Source organism: Amblyraja radiata, chromosome 13, assembly GCF_010909765.2.
Source record: "Amblyraja radiata isolate CabotCenter1 chromosome 13, sAmbRad1.1.pri, whole genome shotgun sequence".
Lineage (NCBI taxonomy): Eukaryota > Metazoa > Chordata > Chondrichthyes > Rajiformes > Rajidae > Amblyraja > Amblyraja radiata.
In genome coordinates this window covers 3,212,922-3,236,574 of record NC_045968.1, presented here as the reverse complement: position 1 = coordinate 3,236,574, position 23,653 = coordinate 3,212,922, and the positions used below count along the sequence as shown (strand labels likewise).

Below are 23,653 nucleotides of genomic sequence, written 5' to 3'. Positions count from 1 at the left end.
TGGAATCATATGGTGCAACACAATTGTAAAAAATAACTGTTTCAGGACTGGACGAGGGTTGGTCAAGACTATAAATAATGATCTCCTTCTTTTTATTTTATTTTCTTCTCTCTATTCTCTCTCTCAACTTTCTTCATTTACTCGTTTTCTTTTTTCACACACTATATATTTCACATCTTTCTATCCTTTACTATCTAACTTCTTTTTCTTATTCTAATCTTTTTTCAATGTAACAAAAAAAAATAAAAATTGTACATAAAATATATTATGAAAATATATATTAGGCACTTTGGTGCCATATGACTGTACTTACTTCTAATAAAATAAAATATTAAAAAAAAAAAAAAAAAAAATGTCAAATTTGTTTGACAATTCTGTAAAATTCTTGAACCATTTTAGTCTGGTAAAGACTCCATGTCAGTTATTAATGGGGTTCTTGCATTAAGTAGTTACTAAACACTGCAGATGTCCCTGTTTTGCCTTCCACATCATATTTTGAGGATGATTTAACACCTACTGTATTCCATGCCTTTTTTTTCAAATAATAGTCTATTTTTATCACCATACTAGCTTGAGAGAAAACTGTGTCAACATGTAGAAATTCATTCCACAGGCTTGCATTCTGTAGGAGCAACAAACTATTTTTCAGGACAATATTACCTGATAAACACAAAAAGCTGGAGTAACTCAGCGGGACAGGCAGCATCTCTGGAGAGATGGAATGGGTGACGTTTCAGGTCGAGACCCTCTTCACCCATTCCTTCTCTCCAGAGATGCTGCCTGTCCCGCTGAGTTACTCCAGCTTTTTGTGTCTGTCTTTGGATTAAACCTGCATCTGCAGTTCCTTCCTACACAATGTTACCTGATGGCCACTTTACGCAATGCGAGGTCTGCTGAAATTGATGTTTTATTATGTCAAGGCCTTTATTTAAGAATTAATCTGGCTATGACATCTTGCTACAGCACCATTGCCGCTCTTATTATTTAAATCTCCTTTTATCACCTGTAGTACTCACAATATATCATGTTTTGTTTAAAAGCAGCTGAATATATTGCCTGCAGGAGTCATTATCAGGAAGTGTAATTACATTAACTAATCTTGTATTCCCTGGAATATAGAAAGCTAACGGGTGATTTGATTGATTTTTTGAGGGATTCTGAATGGAGTTGATAAATATATATTTTTCCCGAGTGGATTGGGATGGAAGGACCCATTGGTTTAATCAATAGTGCATTTATATATTGCAGAGGGAAGACAGTTTATAATACAGCTCAAAATCTAATAAGAATGAATCCCTATCCATATTTCTATATTCAATGTTCAAATTTAGTGAAATAAGGCTAATGGAATGTTTGCCCATATTCTTATCTAGGAATCTTTAGCATTTGCCATAACCTTGAAGCCCTGCACACTGAAGAATCCAACGAGGTGCATTTGTAGCCAAAACATCCAGTCTCAAAGTGCTGGTAGAAGTCAAACCTTATCACCTGACCTGCAGTGACCTGACATCTGCCTTAAAGTCCCCAGAGTTTTGGGATTTTCATAAATTACCAGAGTTTTTTGAGTCAAACTACCACAGTTTTCAATATATTTACAGGGCTGGAATAATAAGAAGAGAAGTTTTCCGTAAGTCAATCTGACTTGAGCCCCATCTGAAAATCCTATGTCCGTCCACCTGGACATTAGACCTTAGAATAGTTATAAAGCACAGAAAAACGTCACCCATTGTTATTGTTGGCATCGTCCACATCTGCGAGAGATAATGGTGTGGTTTTGACATTATCCTGTGTGGAGGGGGGAATGGTTCCTCTGTGTTTGCCTTTCCTGCTGTGGCTGATTAGGCCTATCGTTGATGGGCAGTCCTTCCCACAGCTTCCACAGGTGAAGTTGTCTCTGGCTGTTGGAGTGTGTGCTGTTGCCGTCGGCCATTTTGTGGCGTTGGCGTCTGGCATCCAAGGTCTTGAATCACATGCTGTCCTGGTGCTTTACACCTGCCTGGAGGTTCTTTACATGCGCAACCATTATGTTCACACCAAACATGAGGCATCTGTCTGTACGAACCCCACTTACCAGCACTTGGTCCATGACCTTCCATGCCTTGGCAGTTCAAGCACTCATCTAGATGCTTCTTAAATGTAAGTAGTTTGAGAACCAGAGAACATGGGTTTAAGGTGGGGGGGGGGGTGTGGAAAAATTTAATAGGAACCTGGGTAACTATTTTACACAAAAGGTGGTGGATGTACAGAACGAGCTGCCAGAGGAGGTAGTTTGAGTCTGGTACTATCATGACATTTAAGAGACATTTGGGCAGGTACATGGCTAGGATAAGTTTAGAATGCTAAGGGCCAGGCATGGGCAGGTAGAACTAGTATAGAAAGGGCATGTTGGTTGGCATGGGGATGTTGGGCCGAAGGGCCTGTTTCCACGCTGCTTGTCTCTATGACTCGAGTTATTTCCAGCATTCAGTGCATTCCTGATTCCAATCACACACTGGTTAAAATAAAAAAATTCTTCCTCAAAACCCCTCTAACGTCTTACTCCCTTAAACCTTTGGCTCTTGTTTTCCTTTCATTAAAAGTTATATTGTTCTTGGAACATTTACAGCATTGATTCAGCAGCAAGTTCCAAAGGCCAAGGATGTATAAGAAGTAATTATTGTATGAAGAGTAATTACATTAACTGTGCTTGTACAGTATTCCCTGGAAAATAGAAAGTCACATGTGATTTAATTGAATTTTTTGGATTCAGGATGGAATTGATAAATATATGTTTTTTACCTCGTAGATTTGGGCCAGTAGGGCAGTAGCTTAAAATCATAGTTGAAAAGTCATACATCATGGAATCAGGCTCTTTGACCCACCTTGGCCATGCTGAACAAAAGCTCCATCCCTGCTTGTCCCGATTGCTTGAGTCTGCTCCATATAGAAACATAGAAACATAGAAAATAGGTGCTGGAGGAGGCCATTCGGCTCTGAGCCAGCACCGCCATTCATTGTGATCGTCCCCTATCAATAACCCGTGCCTGCCTTCTCCCCATATCCCTTGACTCCACTAGCCCCTAGAGCTCTATCTAACTCTCTAAATCCCTCTAATATCCCTCTAAACCTTTCCTTTCCATGTACCCTTTCAAAATGTTGTCTTTGAATTGTCTTTGAAATGCTGAAATTGTACCAACCTCGAGTATTTCATTTGGCAGCTCATTCCATATACCTGCCACCCTCTGTGTGACAAAGTTACCTCTCTGGTTCTGATTACATCTTTCCCCTCTCATCTTGATTTCTCCACCCTGGGAAAAAGTCATTGTGTATTCACCCTATCGATTCCCCTCATGATTTTATAACCCTCTATAAGATCGCCCCTCAGCCTCCTGCGCTGCAAGGAATAAAGTCAGAGCCTACCCAACCTCTCCCTGTAGCTCAAGCCCCCAAGTATTGGAAATATCCCTGTTAGTCTTCTATGTACTTGCTCCAGCTTAATGGCATCTTCCCTACAGCAGGGTGACCAAAACGGAACAGAATACTCCAAGTGCAGCTTCACCAAAATCTTGTAAAACTGTAACATAATGTCCCACTTTCCATATTCAATTCCATGATTGATAAAGGCCTGAATATCAAAAGCCTTCTTCACCACCCTATCCACCTGCAACTCCGCTTTCTGAGAATTATGTACTTGTACTCCTAGATCCCTCTGCTCTATAATACTCTTCAAGGCCCTACTGTTCATTGTGAAGGTCTTGCCTGGTATGACTTCCCAAACGACAACACCTCACAATTATCTGAATTAAACTCAATTATCCAACTTACTTGACCGGTTGATCAATATCCCACTGTGATAACCATTTTTGTGTTTATGATATCAGTTATTTTAGGGTCATCTGCAAAATAACATCATGCCTTGTATATTCACTAGCACATTGTTAATATAGATGACAAACAACAGTGGGCCCAGCATTGATCCCTGAGGCACACTACTAGTCACATGCCTCCAGTCCAAAAAAACAACCTTCCTCCACCACCCTCTGCTTTCTATCATGAAGCCATTCTGTATCTAGTTAGTGAAATCCCCCTTGATCCCGTGCAATCTAAACTTCCAGATCATTCTACTGTGCCGAATCCTATCAAAGGCTTTGCTGGAGTCCATTGAGACTAAACCTCCCGCTGTGCTCTTATCAACCTTCTTGGTTACTTCTTCAAAAAACTCACTCAAATTCATGACAATCTCTCACGCAAAACATGCAGCAGAGTGGCGCAGTGGTAGAGTTGCTGCCTTACCGCACCAGAGACTCAGTATCAATCCTGACTACGTGCTGTCTGTACAGAGTTTGTACATCCTCCTGTGGACGCGTGGACTTACTCTGGGTGATCCAGTTTCCTCACACACTCCAAAGACTTACAGGTTTGTAGGATAATTGGTTTCAGTAAAATTTGTAAATTGCCCTTGGTGTATAAGATAATGTTAAGTGTATGGGGTGAACACTGGTTGGCACAGACTCGGTGGGCCAAAGGGCCTGTTTCCACACAGTTTGCCTAAACTCCACTATACTAAAACCCATGCTGAATACAGCAGGGCCATTTATCGGAAATATTAGAAAATAATTTTTCAAATGGTGCTGGAGATGTAGAATTCTCTCCAACTAAATTTTTGAATGCTCGTTTGGTTGCTTATTTAAAATCTGATTTAAGTAGATTTTGCTGGATATAATATACAAAACAAGCAAGGTGGAGTACAGTTGGGCAGATGAAGCTGGATACAGAACAGAATCTCTCATGTAAAGAACATAACAAACTCTATTAATTAGTTAAACAGGACTGAGGTGCTGAACGACCTACTTTTCCGTTATTTTAACTCCAGTGAGATTACGACATTGCCTGAGGGCAAACAATATGGAAATTTAAAAAAAGTGATAACAGGATTTAAATATTATTTTAAAGCAGTTTGTTAATTCTGAACAATCTTTATTAAATGTGCATTTAATCCTTCCATTCTTAATCATTATTTATCCACGTTAAACATCAACTTTATTGCTTCAATCTCAACTTTTCAGGACGTATTGTTTTCTTTCCATTTGGATTATTTAATACACCAGGGTTTTCACTTTGGCATGTGCACTTTTGCTCAGATAACTGCTCGTTTGCCTGGGGCTAATTTAGGGCAACTCCTCCGATTACAATCGACTCATAAAAGGCTAAAGTGTTCCAAGCACATAATCCCAATTTACCAAATATACTTCCCATTCATTCCCATTATTTAGCATTCCAGCCCCAAGAATAACATTACATACAAAACCCCAATCAACAATAAACATTCCAAGTTCTCTCTCCAGAATAAACATCCCAGTACATAAAACATATTCAGCCACATTGCCAAAGATTATTTATTTGTCACAGCGTATTTTAATTTTTAAATAATTCATTGAAGAGCGTATTATAATTGACCATTTAATTTGATTTATAATAATACATTATGTTATAAAATTTGAAGGAGGGATTTAATTACAAATCTTTATTGAAAATTAATGTTTTCATTGGAAGTTATTCCATAATAATTCATCAGATTTCTCTCCTAATCAGAACATCAATTACTCCATCCCCAATCTTCCACTCCTCTCCAGATGTTACAGGTAGCCTTTGCACTATAGTCTGCTTCCTTGATTTAATCATTCTGGTGTGTTATTTTGTCTGTGCCACATTATTTCCCTATTTCAACACAAGCTCAATCAAACCATTCATTATCTAATGTATCTGGTTGACTTTTTGATATAAATGCAGTTCCCTCATTTAAGGTTGCCCCTGCAAGATTTTAGTTCACATCCCTACTTGTAATTCTCCCTGCAATTCTTTTATAATTATTTGATAAATAATGCTTATTATTTTGCTGATGATAGCAGTGTTGGGATTTCAGCCATTGTTTGCAAGTGGTGTTATTGTCTTTGCATCTAGACAATATTTGCTGTAATCTTACTTACTCAGATATTCCTTGTGAAATTTGATTTTGTTTTAGGTTCGGCCATTATCAATTGCAATCATTAGTTCGCAATGTATCAAGTATGTTCTCTTCAGCCGTGTCAACACACTGGATACAACATGTATTAATTAGCAATTAGACCAAACCATTAGTATTATGAATGGCAACTTTAAATTATTATTACTATTGCTATTATTATGTAACAAATGCTCCACACAGATAATTTTGGTGCTAATGGGAAAAACTTTGTTTAATCCATTTTCAAATCTAATTTAAAAAAAACATCACAGCTATATTCACTGGAGTTTAGAAGGATGAGGGGGTTTCTTATAGAAACATATAAAATTATAAAAGCACTGGACAAGCTAGATGCAGGAAAAATGTTCCTAATGTTGGGCAAGTCCAGAACCAGGGGCCACAGTCTTAGAATAAAGGGGAGGCCATTTATGACTGAGGTGAGAAAAAAACTTTTTCACCCAAAGAGTTGTGAATTTGTGGAATTCCCTGCCACAGAGAGCAGTGGAGGCCAAGTCACTGGATGGATTTAAGAGAGAGTTAGATACTCTAGGGGCTAGTGGAGTCAAGGGATGTGGGGAGAAGGCAGGCACGGGTTATTGACTGGGGACGATCAGCCATAATCGCAATGAATGGCGGTGCTGGCTCGAAGGGCCGAATGGCCTCCTCCTGCACCTATTTTCTGTGTTTCTATGTTTCTACATATATTTTTTAATCTCAGTTCTCCCAAATGTATTTTTCCTATGACCTTCTCTGACACATTGGGTGTGCTCATATATATCTTCTCCATGGCATTTGCAGTACAAATGTAAGCAATATAGCTGCATATAGCATATTCGATGAAGACTGATTCCTGGGATGTCAGGACTTTTATATGAAGAAAGACTGGATAGACTCGGTTTGTACTCGCTAGAATTTAGAAGATTGAGGGGGGATCTTATAGAAACTTACAAAATTCTTAAGGGGTTGGACAGGCTAGATGCAGGAAGATTGTTCCCGATGTTGGGGAAGTCCAGAACAAGGGGTCACAGTTTAAAGATAAGGGGGAAATCTTTTAGGACCGAGATGAGGAAAACATTTTTCACACAGAGAGTGGTGAATCTGTGGAATTCTCTGCCACAGAAGATAGTTGAGGCCAGTTCATTGGCTATATTTGATATATATCATCTGAATCTGAATCTGAATCTGAATCTGAATCTGATCTGAATCTGAATCTGAATCTGAATCTGAATCTGAATCGGTCTATTTAAGAGGGAGTTAGATGTGGCCCTTGTGGCTAAAGGGATCAGGGGGTATGGAGAGAAGGCAGGTACAGGATACTGAGTTGGATGATCAACCATGATCATATTGAATGGCGGTGCAGGCTCGAAGGGCCGAATGGCCTACTCCTGCACCTATTTTCTATGTTTCTATGTTTCTATGTAAGAGCAGAACACTGTAAAAGTATATTGCAGAAAACTAATTCTATGACATGCTTGTGATTGTACTGGAAGATAAAGATTTATATTTTGTTTAAAGACAGAAGGTGGTGATGGAGTCTGTATTAGTTCTATTGTGAACTGTAAATAAGGTTCATGCTTTGGTTATGATTATAATTCAGGGCATATTTTTGCTTCTTCAAAGTAGCCTTGATGCTGCCTTCCCCTGGGATGCCAGCTCCAAGTGTATGGGCATGGCCAAGTGCTGCCTGATGCAACTCAGGGCTTCTATAGGTGGCTAGCCACACTCACTGAAAACAGAACAAAGTGGCACAGTGGTGCAGTGGTAGAGTTGCTGCCTTACAGCACCAGGGACCCCGGCCAATCCACACCACGTGCACTGTCTGTACCGAGTTTATACGTTCTCCCTGTGACCATGTGAGTTTTTTCCGTGAGCTCCCACATTCCAAAGACGTACAGGGTTAATTAGCTTTGGCAATAATTGTGAATAAATGTGTAGGATAGTGCTAGTGTACAGGGATCGCTGGTTGGTGCAGACTCGGTTGGCTGAAGGGCATGTTTCCGCACTGTATCTCTAAACTAAACTAAGCTAAACACCGGGCGAACTTAGTGGGTGAAGCAGTATCTGCGAAGGCAAAAGATGTAAGTTGATAGAAACATAGAAACATAGAAAATTGCTGCAGGAGCAGGCCATTCGGCCCTTCGAGCCAGCACCGCCATTCATTGTGATCATGGCTGATCGTCCCCTATCAATAACCCTTGCCTGCCTTCTCCCCATATCCCTTGATTCCATTAGCCCCTAGAGCTCTATCTAACTCTCTCTTAAATCCATCCAGTGACTTGGCCTCCACTGACCTCTGTGGCAGGGAATTCCACAAATTCACAACTCTCTGGGTGAAAAAGTTTTTTCTCACCTCAGTCTGAAATGGCCTCCCCTTTATTCTAAGACTGTGGCCCCCTGGTTCTGGACTCGCCCAACATGTTTCGGGTCAAGGCACTTCATCAGGACAACGAGGAAGGAGCAGAAATGGCCAGTATGTAGGAGTATGAGGGAGGGGTGCGTAAGAGGATGGAGGCAAGAGTTGGATGGAGTGGCGATTTGGGGCTGGATGGGATGATGGGGGGAGGTTAACAAAGGGAGAAAAAAGTTAGGTGAGGAGGTGAATGTGTGGGGAAATATAAAACAAGGAATGTGGGTAATCTGAAATTAGAAAATTCAGAGAAGAGCATGGAGAGCCATGGAGGTCCCATAACATAATTGTCAAAGCTGTCACTGATTTTCAATGTTCGTGAATGTCTTTAATATTGAAAAACACCTGGTAAACATTAAATATAACATTAAAAGTTTAACATTTTGAAACAATTAAATGGATTTAAACCAACTAATCTACTTCTCAGTGCACGGGCTTACCGTAACTGCAGAGGTTTTCGTAGAACGCTTGAATTCAAAGCAGAGACCAAAGTGTAGCACAGATTTAGCTAGCAGCATAGCTGACCCAATGGCAGATGCCATTGCAGGTTTAAGGCTGCAGCCGTGTCTGACCTCACAACCAAAGCACAGCAGCCGGAGCAGAATATCTACCCTTAGTTATTGAGGTTTGAGAAATAATTATATGGAAATGAAGGGCGGAATTGTTGGGATCAAGCATTACCCAGAGGTAAAAATGAATAAAGTTCATTATATAATTAAAAATGTTATACAGCTAAGAATTATTTTGTTAGCTGAGGGTCGGCACAGTGGCGCAGCGGTAGAGTTGCTGGGTTCAGAGACCTGGGTTCAGAGTTGCTGGGGCCAGAGACCTGGGTTCGATCCTGACATCAGGTGCTGTATGATCAAAGTTTGTATGTTCTCCCTGTTACCAAGAGGGTCTTCTCCGGGTGCGCCGGATTCCTCCCACATTCCAAGGACGTGCAAGTTTGTAGGTTAATTAGCTTCTGTAAATCGCCCCTGGTGTGTAGGATGTGAGAGTGGGATAACTTTGAACTAGTATACGGGTATCGATGGTCGGCGTGGCCCAGGTGGGCTGAAGGGCCTGTTTCCAAGCTGTATCGCTGAACTAAACTATCCACAGTTAGCCATGGATAGGAAAAGTTTAGAGGGATATGGGTCAAGTGCGGGCAGGTGGGACTAATGTAGAAGGGACATCTTGGTCGGCATGGGCAAGTTGGGCCGAAGGGCCTGATTCCACATGATGAGCAGCAGAATTATGATCCTTAACTTTCTGTCAAAATAATTGTGAGGCTACACGTACTTGTTATTTGTGTGAAAATGCCACTGGAACTTAAGCAAGGTTGGATGTGCCATTAGTGATGGAAATTCAAAAGGTGCCTGCAGAATTGTGCCACACTGCCACTGGTCTCACAGGAGGACCTGTCAGTGTTTTGCTCACCATTCGAATGCAGGAAACAACTTTCCCCTAACTTGTGTTATGGATATAAACCAAGCTCTCTGCAGAAAGTTAGAGTTGGTCTCAAGTGGCACAAGAGTCGTTTTAAAGTTTGTGCTTATTTAACTAAAACCTGTCAGTAGCTGCCAGAGATTATTTTAATGATGATTTAATTGTTAGTTACTGTCAAAAACTTCCCTGCCATTAAAAATTAACCATTACAAAGATAGCACCTATTTTCGTAACTATAGAATATCGTCGGATTTTTATTAAATCTAAAATTTAATACCATTCAATATTATTTTTACTACCTCTATTTTCTCTATCTATATTTTCTCTCAACCAATCTTTTTTTAAAAATTTGTTTTTCACAATCGACCTAACTAGACCCCAACTCCAATTGACACGCCCTTCTCAATACTTGCACGGTGCATTTGAAAACCTTTCAATGTGACCACGGAGGCAGACAGTTACTTGACCTGCTCATTCACTCCCCTCTTCACCTCACTGTGAATTTTTCCAGCCACACTTCCAGCAATCTGCCATGCAAAAATATTGGGAATTAAATAAGAACGGACAGCTCTAATGAATCACAGACACCGTGAGCTTAATTCCTACAGCATATCATGGCCAATAATAATTCAGGAAGAATCAAACAGATGATTTTTATAAAACATTTGCTATTTCTGTCGGAAGGAAAAGGAAGACTAAAAAGACAGACAGAATTTAAAAAAAAATTCCTGGCTCTCTCGAACCCTCTACCTTCGTATGGTTTTGTTTTTGAATCCTTCTTATCCCAATGTACCGTCTTGCATAGTTCTACTGAATGTCCCTCCCTGAGCTAATTCATTTCCAAGGCCAAATATCATTCCCCTTCTGAATGGCAACTGTTGATCTAGTTAGACAAAAAAAAGAAGTTAAGAAGCCTAGAAGTGTTCATCAGGAGATATGATGGGTCAAATTCAATATAGTTGCAACACATTGCTTTTTCTTGCATTTAGTGTTGAGGTGAAAAAGGTTTATCTATTTTGTTTTTTAATTGCATCAACATCACCATTAAAATCAGGGTAATAATATTCTAAACATTTTTCTGCCTGCATTTCTGTTAGTAACTGCTGAGATCTAATATTGTGCCAATTTTGTAAAACCTGCACACAAGCAAATCCAGTCACACTTTTTCACACATTCAGTGATTTTTTTTTTTAAACCAAGGACATTTATTAACTAAAAAAGGAAAACAAGCCCAATCCTCTCAGATAACTGAACGTCTCGCAAAAACAACCCCCCCCCCCCCCCCCCCCTTGTTCTGGAATGAGGAGTAAAAGCATCTACAAACTCCACCAACTTTTTGGAGCAGTTGGAATGCTTCAGGAAACAGAGGGGATACACACCTCAGCGTGGGGGGCTTCCTCACTTTGTACACACAGCTTCCCACATCACACAGATCATTGTCTGAAAACTGAAGACTCAGGCAAAATTTCCTTCCATTAAAATGGCCGCCAGGAAACTGCACAGCGTTTCTGTGGAGCAGGCAACATGTTTATCTTTCTTATCGACAGCGGAAACCTATGGGAAGCTGTAGACCATTCCCTCAGCCTGTCCCCTGTCACATAATTGTGCCACATTACATAAAATGGATCAGACTCTTAAGCTAATTAGTCGACAATACCTCCTTCTAAAATAAGTGGGGCTTCCTTTCTTGAACTTCTGAGGACAATGTAGTACAAAGATTAAAAGGAGTAATTGTTCTCGAGAAAAGAAAATACGATATGCCTCCAAATGTCTATTGGTAAGGTGAATAATTGCTGCAGTGTGCCAAAAATCCAAGTCTTTGAGGTTTTTGAACAGAAGCCAATTTTTCACAGGCTGTAGAATGGCCTCCAGCATGGATTAAAATAATATTTACCAGTACTTTATACACTTTAGTCACATTTGTTTGTAACCTTTGCATTCTTTATAGGCATGTGTTTTATATAAATCATTATTGACGAAACTAAACAATACATTGTCAAGGGTCGGATCTACCAACCAATTATCTGTCCATTGCTTGATGTTCGGCTCATATTTCAAACTGAAGTGACCAGTCTTAAAATAGCATGCGGAATAGGTAAAGATCATTTACTCCTCTAATGGGTTCTGTTGAAGCTATATTTTATGAAAGCAAATTAAATTTATTGTTAATCAACAATTTTGGATGTGGAAACCAGACTTTGATTCATTAGCTTACGGGAAAAATAACCAAGGAATAATCAACAAGAAAAAATATTTATAATTTCAAAATTATTGTATTTTGTTAAAAAAAAAGTATAAACATTTTTAATGTCCTGACATTCCTGAAATGGTTTCTCTTTTTCCTTCTTTATTCCCATTTGTCGTACCACAGTAGAGGCCCTCAGAAAACCTTATCAGTAGCCATTATTTGAATGGTTTAATAGTAAGCAAATAGTCATTTCAACATATAACAGAGAACAAAGAACACTGCAGCATAAGAACAGACCCTTCAGCACACAATGCCTGTGCTGAACATGATGCCAAGATCATCACTTCTTCAGACGAAGAAGGGTTTCGACCCGAAATCTCGCCCATAACTTCTCTCCAGAGATGCTGCCTGGCCCGCTGAGTTACTTCAGCATTTTGTGTCTATTTACCATCTATCTAATGTTGCCACGTGCTTGCTTGACTTAAATTCTATCTTCCATTCCTCCGCCCGTTTCAGCAACTGTATACTTTGATAGCCTTCCCACAGTCCACGACTCCAGCAATCTTGCAATAACCCATAACCACCCATTCCCTGCATAACCATATACCTATCGAAAATTATTTTAAATGCTGCTAACATATCAGCTTCAACCACCAATCCCAGCAGCGTGTTCCAGGCACTCACCACTCTCTATGAAAAAAACATACCCCCCACATCTCCTTTAACGTTGGCCCCTCTCACCTTAAAACTATGCCTTCTAGTATTAGATTTTTCCATCCTGGGAAAAAGATTCTGACTGTCTACCCTCTCTAAGCCTCTCATAATTTTATATACTTCTATCGGGTCTCCTAGCAAACTCCAGCATTCCAGAGAAAATAATCCAAGTTTGTCCAACCTCTCCCTGTAGCTTCTGGCCCCTAATCCAGGGATCATTCTAGTAAACCTCCTCTGCACACTTTCCAAAGCCTCCACATCATTTATGTACTGGAGTGAGCAAAACTGCACTCCATACTCAAAATGTGGCCTATCTAAAGCCCTATAAAGGTGCTCACCAAAGATAGACACAAAATGATGGAACAACTCAGCGGGACAGGCAGCATCTCTGGAGAGAATGGGTGACATTTTGGGTCGAGACCCTTCTCCTATAAAGGTGCATCTTGACATCCTGACTCTTATACTCAATGCCCCAGCCTATGAAGGCAAGAATACCACATGTCTTCTTTACCACACACTTGCTTGGATTAAATTCCATCTGCCATTTCTCTGCCCATTTCTGCAGCTGATCTATATCCAGCTGTATATTTTGACAGCCTTTCTCACAGTTCACGAACCCAGCAATCTTGTTCTACCAGCTATCAAATTTGAGTTGGCATGATTGCATCTTATTTCTATTATCCAAGAGGAATCACAGGAATGTGACTAAGAATCAGTAAGAATCGGTAAAATTACTTATGCATCCTGTAGTTCAGAGATCAAGGTGACATCTCAATATAGCTCAGACTGTGAGTTAAAGATAAGCGTAAAGTTTGGACCGGAACATCTTCCTGGTTTACACATTTTCATTCTAAATTATGTAGTGCAGATTTAGAGTTAAGTAGAAGGGGCTCATCAAATCCAATTAAATAATTTTAATATTTAAGTAATTTCAAAACAACATTTATTGCCTCACTGAATGTGCCTCTATACAATTGCAATAGTAAAGCTAAAGAAAAAATCTTAGATGTTAAATAATTTAAGCTAAATAAATATGCAAACAGAAATATATTGCACACATCAAAATACTATATAATAAATCTGTTATTGTAGGAATATTGAGCAAAATGTTTGCATCTTGCCGTTCTGGAGGTGATTACCAGCAGGGGGCAGATGCTAATATTTTTGTAGCATAGGTTTTTTTTGAGCAAATTAACGCAGCCATATTAATAGTTTATTTCTGGGCTTCCTAACCAATTCTGAGTGGATGCAACGGCAGTGCACACAACACAATTCCACTCCAAGCAACTAAAGGCAGATTGAAAGCGTATAGCACCAAAACATATATAACCAAACCAGTTTTAAGAGAGGGTTTTAATGACCAAAAGCTACCCCTAGTCATTTGTCAGGCACGTTGCTGGAGAAATCAATAAAACCTATAAGGGTCTCAACCCAAAATGTCACCCATTCCTTCTCTCCAGAGATGCTGCCTGTCCCGCTGAGTTACTCCAGCATTTTGTGTCAACCTTCGATTTAAACCAGCATCTGCAGTTCTTTCCTACAAACCTATAAACCTGTACATCTGTTGGAGTGTGACCCGGTGAAAACCCACGCTGTCACGGGAAGAACGTATAAACTGTAAGCGCTGTAAGACAGCAACTCTAGTGCTGCGCCAATGAGCTTTGAAAAAACTGAAGGCCATTTGCCATCAAGGGGAAAATATTCCAATGGTTGGAATCACATCTTGCACAAAAGGGAGATGGCTGTGTTAAAGAAGGAACTGCAGATGCTGGAAAATCGAAGGTACACATAAATGCTGGAGAAACTCAGCGGGTGCAGCAGCATCTATGGAGCGAAGGAGATAGGCAACGTTTCGGGCCGAAACCCTTCGGGTTTCCTGTCTGAAGAAGGGATTCGGCCCGAAACGTTGCCTATCCCCTTCGCTCCATAGATGCTGCTGCACCCGCTGAGTTTCTCCAGCATTTTTGTGTAGGGAGATGGCTGTGGTTGATGGAGGTCATACATTCCAGCCCCAGGTCTAATCATATTCTGCAAGACCTATACAACATTCAGACATGGGTGATAAATGGTAAATAACATCCCTCCCCCCCCCCCCCCCCCCCCCCAAAAAAAGGCAATGGCCATTTCCAATAAGAAAACACATCTAGACACAAGGAACTGCAGATGCTGGTTTACAAAAAAAAAACACAGTGCTGATGTTTAATGAGTCAGTCTGAAGAGGAGTCTCGACACAAAAGGTCGCCTATCCATGTTCTCTGGTGATGCTGCCTGACCCACTGAGTTACAGTAGAAAAAATCCAATGGCCTACTCTTGAAAATTAATAGCAGTTCAATCACTGACCAACTACTGACCAAAACATCACACTGGACCTGTTGAATAAATTCTGCATCTGCAAGATGAAGCCAGATAGTCGATGCACTGTGCAAAGTAACTTAGCTACTGACACCACAAGAAACCTTTCCACCATCTATAAAGGTACTCATTAGGAATATGAATGAATACTCTTCACTTGTCCAGATGAATGCACATCCAATAAATAACACTCATGAAGTACCAATCAAGGGAAAAGTGCTTACATGAATAACATTGAAATATCTATCCTCTCCACCATCTAGACAACGCATAGCTGTTATACATTGGGCACTCCCAAACCTATAGTTTCCACCACCAAAAAAGGCTGCGTTCACACACTATCTTAATTTTAATGTAATTTACCAATCCCTCATCATTACTAGTTCTAAATCCTGAAATTCCCTACCAATCAGCATTGTTGGTATCTTCAGTGTAAGGACAGAATGGCAGCATCAAGAAAGTGGCTGGTCACCACACTTTCAAAGTCAATTAGGGGTGGACATTAAACGCTAGTCTTGCTGTCTATGTCCACACCCCCTCCCCCCCCCCCCCCCCCCCGCCAAAAAAAAGAAATAAAAGCTCTAACTCTGCAAATGCACCTCTCCCATGAAGATGGAATTTATTTTCGCCATCTGTCCAACCACCGTCGACATTCCGTCTCATCTCGCTACATGTTAGTACCCTCATTCACTTCCTACATTGACAAATGTTCATCTGTGCAACACATTGCAATAACTTCTCTTAATGAACTCCTCTTTCCCTGTTTTTTTTTCAAGGGAAGCGACCTACTGGAGAGAGACAGAAGTAGAGATGGTTCACCCGCCATTAACTGATCAACAGCTGCAACATGGGCGAGGCCTTATTGTGCGGGTGGAGCGAGAGAGTGGATGGAGGATTGTTAACAGGGGAGCAGCAGTAAAGCATGTACGAGGCAATGTAAGACATCTCATCCAATTTCTTCACACTGGTGAAAAGATTTCTACAGAACATAGAACTGTACAGCACCAGTGCAGGCCATTTGGCCCACAATGTCTGTGCTAAGCATATTGTGAAATTAAAGTAATTCCTTCTGCGATATACATAGAAACATAGAAACATAGAAAATAGGTGCAGGAGGAGGCCATTCGGCCCTTCGAGCCATTCATTGTGATCATGGCTGATCGTACCCTATCAATAACCCGTGCCTGCCTTCTCCCCATATCTCTTGACTCCACTAGCCCCTAGAGCTCTATCTAACTCTCTCTTAAATCCATCCAGTGATTTGGCTTCCACTGCCCTCTGTGGCAGGGAATTCCATAAATTCACAACTCTATGGGTGAAAACGGTTTTTCTCACCTCAGTCTTAAATGACCTCCCCTTTATTCTAAGACTGTGGCCCCTGGTTCTGGATTCGCCCAACATTGGGAACATTTTTCCTGCATCTAGCTTGTCCAGTCCTTTTATAATGTTATATGTTTCTATAAGATCCCCCCTCATCCTTCTAAACTCCAGTGAATATACTATCACTCCATTTCCCACATATCCATGTGCCAATCTAAAAGCCTCTTAAATGCCATTATCATACCTGCTTCCACCACCACCTTCCAGACCCTGTACTGAGGGAAAGCACTCCAGTGAGCTACATCTCTGTCTTGTGTTTAGCTGCAGGCTTCTGAAGTTCCTTTGGTCTTTTAGTAAATGAAAGATACATTATGGAAACAGGCTCTTCGGCTCCACGAGTCCACACCAACCACCAATTACCTGTTTTCATTAGTTTTATGGTATCTCACATTTGCATCCACTCCCAACACACTAGGGGTAATTTGACCCAATTGAAACCCACACGTCTTTGGGATGTGGGAGGAAACTGGAGCACCCGAAGCAAACCCGTGCAGCCACAGGTAGAACATGCAAACTCTACACATGCAGCACCTGAAGCCAGGATCGAACCCGGGTTCATCGGAGCAGTGGGGCAGCAGCACTACCTGCCGCAGTGCCACAGCGTGCTGTGTTTTGATCACAGCCTCCCTCCAGGTCCCAGAGTTTAGCTGCACATGCAACATCCATTGTGATGTCTGCAAATGTGAGACCATGTTGTGGGGATTATATTGCATTTCAAGCTTCAATGCATTCCAGGGGCAGAAGTACCGCAACTGCGGATCTGACTGGGATTTGCTAATTCAACACAGGTTGATAAATCTTTCTCTGTGGAAGGCTCAGCAAACACAGTACAACTTCAGGGTTCATTCAAACATGTTAGAGTAATTCAGGTGTTCGGAGACAGTAAAACCAACGTTTAGCTCGAGCCCTGGAACACTGCGTTGAATCTGTCTGAAGAAGGCTCTCGACCCGAAACATCACCTATTCCTGTTCTCCAGAGATGCTGCCTGACCTGCTGAGTTACTCCACCATTTTGTGTCTATCTTCGGTGTAAACCAGCATCTGCAGTTCCTTCCCACATGTTTTTTTATTACAGCCTGAATAAGGTTCCCAGTGCAGTTGATGTTCATTGCATTTTAAAGATAGCAATTTCAAATCTGTATAAAATGTTCCACCACCTGTCAATAGTAGTTAAACAATTTCAATTTACTTTATAGAACAAGTGGTATGTTTACAACATTTAATAAACACTAGGAGAGTACATAGATCAAGGAACTGTGAAGCACACAGGAAAAGATCCTTTGGCCCACAATCTCCAGGCTGAATATGGTACCAAGTTAAACAAATCCCTGCCTGCACATGATCCATATCCCTCTGCATATTTACATGCCTATCGAAAGCCTCTTAAATGCCATTATCGTATCTGCCTCCTTCACAACCCTGGCAGTGCATTCCAGGCACCGACCATTCTCCGTAAAAAACCTGCCCTGCACATCGCCTTAAAATGTTGTCCCCTCACCTCACAACTATGCCCCCTAGTCTTTGACGTTTCCACCCTGGGAAAGAGGATCTGACTGTCTACTTTGCTCGGAAAGGTTTCGAGGGATGCAGGCCAAGCGCAGGCAGGCGGGATTAACTCAGTTAGGCAACTTGGTCAGCATGGACAAGTTGGGCTGAAGGGCCTGCTCCATGCCGTATAATTGTGACTCCATGACTTTAATGAAGTAGTTTTGCTGAGTCACCTAATATGCTTGCTATTGCAGTATATTAATGATTTATCCTTGTGACTAATTAATTTGTACTTAGAGCTGAGGGTGTGATAATGAAGCCTGCTGTGAACACAAACATTGGGTCTGTGGTTGAAAGCTGGGCACTGCTGAGATTTATGGCTGGGCTGAATAGAGACAAATAGAATTTAATCCAGGAAAGTTTAAGGGAATGCATTTGAGGAAGTGCAACAAGGCAAGATATACACAAGCGGGAGGATGTTGTGGAGAGGACAGAGCGAAATATATGTTCATCGATTCTTCGATGTAGGTGAATGGTCACTAAAATGGTTCAAAAATGCATTGGAAGAAATGGATGTGAACACAGTATAGAAGAGAGTCAATGGGACTGGACAATGTCCCGTTTGTAGTATTGAAGATCTGCTTTGCAAAAATAGATAAAAGAAGTGCTGGTAAGATTGAAATCAATGGACTTCAAGGGTTAAAAACACTGACACAAAGGAAGATGGTTGATATCGTAAATTGGCATAATTGAGATATTACTGCGGGAATTCTTCATAGTTCATAGTTTCCAGTACTCCTCAACTGGGTTGGAGAACATTGATGCAGGAGCAGATAGATAACAGTTTAAAATCATGCCACAGTGATATCAGGGAAAGGTCATCTCCAAAATGGGAAGGCCTAACCACTTATACTTGACGTTCCAAGGCCATTCTTATGGGTGGGAGTGGCAAGGGGCATAACTGAGCAGGATTTAAGATAGAGCTATGACATGCAAATCGTGGCTAGATTTGGCAAATCGTGGCTATTGTAAATGGCTCACCTCCTGACATCCTAAAGCATTTCCACCAACTACAAATCAGAAATTGTTAATGCAGTGGAATATTTCCACTCGAGTTCTACTCCAATAGTATTCAAGACGTTTCGCAACATTTAGGAAAAATAAACCTTATTTTTGGTATCTCAACCAAGATTATCGAGATTCATTCCCTTCGAGATCAGTGTCCTGTGATTACAGTGTTTACCATTCGCAAAATGCACTGCAGTTACAAATCCAGGCTACTCGGACATCACCTCCAAAGTCTCAGGACTATACTAGCTAGAAGGACAAGGGCAGCAGGAGCATGGAGTCACCACCATCTCCAGATCCCCAGCCAAATCACACACCATCCTGATATGAAAATATATCACTGTTCCTTCAAAATCGCGGATCTGATATCCTAGAATTCCCTACGCAACGGTACAATAAAAGTTCCTTTCTCAGAAGGACTGAGATGGTTCAGGAAGGCAGTTCATTATTGAGCAGGGAGGACATGCTGGGATTGTTCACAGCGATTGTCAGACTTGAGTATTGTACACCACATCCGATTGCATTGATGGGGCTGCAGCAGAGAATCTGGAGGATTGGAGGAATAGTATCGGGTAGACGCGCAGAGTCTCCTCCCCAGAATCGAGGACCAGAGGACGTAAGGTTTAAGGTGAAGGGGAAAAGATTTAATAGGAATCTGAGTGGTAACTTTTTCACACAAAAGGGTGATGGGTGCATGGAACAAGCTGCCAGAGGAGGTAGTTGAGGCAAGGGCGACCTCAACATTTAAGAAACAGTTGGACAGGTCTTCTTATTGTCGAGTCCACACACAAGATTAGAAGATGTTCAGCCAGAGCTGAACGCACTTCTCGGCATCTGCACAATGGTGTCTGTCTTGTCGCTTCTTGTGCTTCTTGTGCGTGGTGGTGGAAAGATTGGTGGAAACAGGGCCGCGACCTGAATACTCTTTCCTTGACCCCAGTTAGACAGGTACATGGATAGGACAGGTTTGGAGGGATTTGGACCAGTGTAGCTGGGACATGTTGGTCGGTGTGGGCAAGTTGGGCCGAAGGACCTGTTTCCACACTATCTCACTCTATGGCCTTTCCATGTGGATATTACCAGGACTGAAAAATTGTATAGGAAGGAACTGCAGATGCTGGTTTACACTGAAGATAGACACAAAAAGCTGGAGTAACTCAGCGGATCAGGCAGCATGTCTGAAGAAAAGGAATAGGTGATGTTTCAGGTCAAGACCCTTCTTCAGACTAAAACATTGTAGCTATGAGAAAGATGATATGTGTTAGTGTAGTTTTCTTGGATAGGGGGAGGCTGAGGAAAGAGTTAATTAATGTATATTAAATTAACAAAGTAAATCGGAAGGACATATTTCATTTACATGTGTCAGAAACCAATAAGCATACATTGAAAGTAATTGGTTAAACGATTAGAGGGGAGATAAGGGAAATAGTTTTTATGCAGAGGGTAGTAGGTAACTCACTAGCTGAAAGGGTTGTAGAGGCAGAAATCCTCATCATATTTAAACATACTTGGCTTTTCGTGAAGAGCTGTAAGCTGCGGGGCTGTAGATTAGAGGAGAAGTGGCTTGGGTCCATTTGCAGACTTATAGTCATGGTTGGCCATGGTTGGCCAAATGGCTTCTTTCTGCATCATAACCTTTTCCTGACACGATGATCGACTATGTCAATCTCTGTCATTTGACAGTTATTTGCGATCGAGGATAATTTGACTCTGCCCTGGTTTTCTTGGCTTTTGGGGTGACTAAGGACTTTAGAATTTAGGCCTTAGAGATACAGTGTGGAAACAGCCCACCGAGCCGGCAATTAACCAGCAATCACCTCATACATTAACACTATCCTACACATTAGGGACAAGTTAATTTTTTAGCCAATTAACCTACAAACCTCTACGTCTTTGGAGTGTGGGAGGAAACCGGAGCATCCGGAGAAAACCCACGAGGTCACAGGGAGAAAGTACAAACTCCGTACAGACAGCACCCGTAGTCAGGATGGAACCCGGATCTCTGGCGCTGTCAGGCAGCAGCTCTACCGTTGCTCCACTGTGCCACCCACAAATGGGGCCAACATAAGACACTTTCCACAATTTGGGACCAGAGTCAAGGGTCAAGAGTGTTTAATTGTCATATTGTTGAAAACGGAACAATAAAATTCTTACTTGCAGCATCATTACAGGACTATAAACACAGTACTCATAGATAACACGAGAAACGAAAAAAACCCTCAATAAATTAAAAATCTCCAATATTATGGCAAAAAAGCCTAAGTCCAACCAAGACAGTTCTGGACTAAACAATAGTTCGGTTAGTGGTTGCATTGTACATGATGGGATGGGTGGATGGGCAGTTTGTGAGATGGTCTACCCATTATCTATTTACACCAGGTTTCCGTATGCTCCTGATGCATTCACTCGAAGATCTCAATACCATTTCAATTGCTCCTTCTCCACTCTGAGTGGTGTTGGGCTGGGGATTTTCAAGAAACATTGCATATCGCTTTCTTTTTATCTTAACTGAGTCTTCAAAGTACAGTTGTTACTAAATTCAGCACAACACATTCTTGTTTTTTATATCAATAATCAGTGTAGCTCTTGATGAAAGCTCATTGACTGAAAGTTGTATATTCGTCTCTTTGATTTGACTGCAAATTTCCAGTGTTTGCATTTGACACAGTGCAGTTTGGTCTCTCTACCGGAAGTGTTTTTATTTTGAAGAGGGTCTCTGTGCTGAATAAACAAAAAGTTGCACAAACTAATCCACTTCAGCTGTTGCCCAGAGACTGTGGCGTGAACGTTGGGGTTTTATACAAGTGAGCAAAATTAGGAGCAAGGTTCGAATCTATTGTTAGCGACAAAGTTGCCTGTTTAGCACTGAAAATATTACTTTCCCCCCTCTGTTTTTCACATATACCTAATATTTCTTTATTGAAATATTATTGCGGGACATATTGGTATTATTAAACAACCATTTTTACACCAAAACATAATCTCCGCCAACAAAAACATCAAATAAATCCAATGAGTAAAATAAAATGAGAGTGGACCCTGCGTAAAGCTGGATAGCCGGTTTTAAGACGTTAAAAACTGGACAATACTGGGAAGATTGTTACAACTTCAAATAGAGCTATGAAGAATTTTGGAAACCACAACATAGTCGCTGTTCACCATATCACCAGATATTGACCTTTCTTAAGGAAACCGAAGTAAATGCAAAAACATTTCAATAAATGCTTCCAGACATTTGGAAGAGCATCACTCAGCAACCTTATCCTTGACCTCATAATGTGTAGATGTTCAGAACCTAAGGAAATAGTCTGATGCTTCCTTATAAAGTCGTTTAACTGTTCATGCATAGTTCATTTGTGCTAGTAAAAGGGAGAGGAATGGAAACTGTTATTCATCTGGCAATGATGCTTGGAAAACAAAACATGTGATTTTGACTTTCCACAAGGCCACGCATCTTATTCTGATATTTCAAATTAGACTTGTTTCCTTTATAGCAAATTCAGGCATAACCCTTTTAAACGGCTGTAAAATATCTTTCAGCAAATGCCAACTGAGTCTAAGTGAGATTTCCTTGCTCTATTCTCCGTGATCTCTTTGTGTTCTTCTCAGAAATGCGGGGCAAGTTTTACTTTTTACATGAGAGCCTAGAATGTGTGGAAGGGTGCCGAGGATGTGCTGCCAGGCCAAGTGGTGGTGGAGGCAGATATGATAGTAGCATTTAGATAGGCAAATGGATATGCTGAGAATGGAAGGACATGAATCACTTGCGAGCAAAGGAGATTAATTTAACTTGGAATCACGTTTGGCATGGACATTGTGGGCTGAAGCGCCTGCTTCTGTGCTGTACTCTTCTATGTTCTATGTTTGAAATCTGGATGGCTGGGGTACTGTGAGCAAATTTGGGCCCCATATAAAATTATAAAAGGACTGGACAAGCTAGATGCAGGAACAATGTTCCCAATGTTGGGCGAGTCCAGAACCAGGGGCCACAGTCTTAGAATAAAGGGGAGGTCATTTAAGACTGAGGTGAGAATTTTCTTTTCACCCAGAGAGTTGTGAATTTATGGAATTCCCTGCCACAGAGGGCAGTGGAGGCCAAGTCACTGGATGGATTTAAGGGAGTTAGATAGAGCTCCAGGGGCTAGTGGAGTCAATGGATATGGGGAGAAGGCAGGCATGGGTTATTGATAGGGGACGATCAGCCATGATCACAATGAATGGCGGTGCTGGCTCGAAGGGCCGAATGGCCTCCTCCTGCACCTATTTTCTATGTTTCTATGAAGGTGTGCTGGCTCTGGTGAGGGTCCAGAGGAGATTTACAAGAATGATTCCAGGAATGAGTGGGTTAGCATATGATGGGCATTTGACAGCAATGGGCCTATACTCGCTGGAGTTTAGAAGGTTGTGGGGGGACCTCATTGAAACTTACAGAATAATGTAAGGCATGGATGTGGAAAGGATGATTCCACTGGTGAGAGATTCTAGGATGACAGGTCATAGCCTCAGAAGTAAAGTAGGCTCTTTTAGAAAGGAGGTGAGGAGGAACTTCTTTAGTCAGGGGGCAGTTAAGGCCCTCATTGCCACAGAGGGCTGTGGAGGCCAAGTCAGTGGATATTTTTAAGTCAGAGAGACAAACTCTTGATT

The 23,653-nt window shown here is 41.2% G+C and overlaps 1 long non-coding RNA gene across 1 annotated transcript in view; it reads left to right on the top strand.

Moving 5' to 3' along the window:
- The window catches only part of LOC116979549, a 76,639-nt gene that overhangs the window by 18,219 nt on the left and 34,767 nt on the right, over positions 1-23,653 (top strand). The window contains exon 2 of the long non-coding RNA XR_004413741.1: positions 15,850-16,009. This is a non-coding gene — a long non-coding RNA (uncharacterized LOC116979549). The remainder of the gene's footprint in view (positions 1-15,849; positions 16,010-23,653) is intronic.